Source organism: Eumetopias jubatus, unplaced genomic scaffold (assembly GCF_037043125.1).
Source record: "Eumetopias jubatus isolate StellerSeaLion01/CBP00866 unplaced genomic scaffold, mEumJub1_p1.0 scaffold_2, whole genome shotgun sequence".
In the NCBI taxonomy this organism is placed as follows: Eukaryota; Metazoa; Chordata; class Mammalia; order Carnivora; family Otariidae; genus Eumetopias; species Eumetopias jubatus.
In genome coordinates this window covers 16363374-16364937 of record NW_028274808.1, presented here as the reverse complement: position 1 = coordinate 16364937, position 1564 = coordinate 16363374, and positions in this window count along the sequence as shown.

Here is a 1564-nt window from a genome sequence, read left to right as displayed (position 1 = left end):
TTTTCTCTCTAAGCAACAGCGTGCAAGTTAGTAAAACAATGAATTGTTCAACTCCAATTTATTGACTAAGCCAATAAAACAGAAGTGTGCCCTTCTTCATTTCAGGATACGGTTTAGTGTTGTGTCTTGGCAACTTGAGAAAGTTGCTTAACCTTGCTGGATTTCAGTTTCCCTGTCTGTTAAATCTGAGTACCTGCGAAGCACCTCTCATGATAGTGTGTGTGTGTGTGTGTGTGTGAGAGAGAGAGAGAGAGAGAGAGCGAGAGATTAATATTCATAAAATACAAACTTTGGGTAAAGGTGAGTTTCTTCTTTCCTCTCTTCCCTTTGTGTCTCTCTGACTTGTGTGGCTAATCCTACCTGTATCTTGTTCAGTGTGTGGGTCGTTGGTCTGAGTAAAAAGCTCCATAGTTAGCAAGAAATGCTCATTCCACAAAAAGATAGGACAGGTATTATCCTTATTTTTTCTGATAGGGAAGCTGAGACCAGAGCTGGTAAATAATTTGCATAAGGATAAAATAGAAAAATATATAAAACACTAACTCTGTTCAGAAATGCAGTAACAGTAACAAATGTACCAAGTATTCATTACCAATTCAATTACATAGTATCGAGAAGGTTCTATAAGCCAAATACAAACAGTGTGCCTGTATTGTGCAGTTATCTACTTCACATGCCTTGTGGTTAAGATGTTGCAACCATGATCTAAATGCCTGACTAATAGGAAATGGAACAAACCTGAAGGTCATTTCATTTTTACCCAACAATGGAAAAAGGAATAGCAGAAGGGAAGAAGGAACCAATATTTAGGTTGAACGCTTACTGTGCACCAGACCTTGTGCCCAATTACACGCTACATCTTTTAAATTTCATGATTCTGTGAGGTAGGCATCTCCATTTTACAGATAACGAAGCTTACACTCAGAGAGGTTAAACAACTTGCCCCAAATAATTCAGTCAATAAGCAGTAGAATTAGCTTCGGGGCGCCTGGGTGGCTCAGTCCGTGAAGCGTCTTCCTCTGGCTCGGGTCATTGTCCCAGGGTCCTGGGATCAAGCCCCACATCAGGCTCCTTGCTCAGTGGGGAGCCTGCTTCTCCCTCTCCCTCTGTTCCTCTCCCTGCTTGGGCTCTCTCTCTCTCTCTGTCAAATAAATAAATAAAAAGTAAAAAAAAAAGAAGTAGAATTGGCTTCAAACTCATATCTTCGCACTTTTATCCATTGATGGAGAGAGTACCCATTTGTAGACTTGATGGAGGTAATTGTATCAAGAAGATTAAATATTAAATATTTATTTTCTTTGACTCAGTTATCCTAATGGAAAGTTACTTCAAGAAAATCATTGAAAATGCAGAGAAAAGCTGGTTGCATAAAAATCTTCATTAGAGAGTTATTTATAATAGAACTTGGAATGAATCTAATAACCACCATTAGGGAAATGGCTAAGTAAACATCACACACACGATGGACTATCACACAGCCAGTAAAATAACCCTTCCCCAAAAGTTTGTAATAACATGAGTAATGTTCATATAATAAGGTGAGGTGAAAAGAACAAGGTATAAA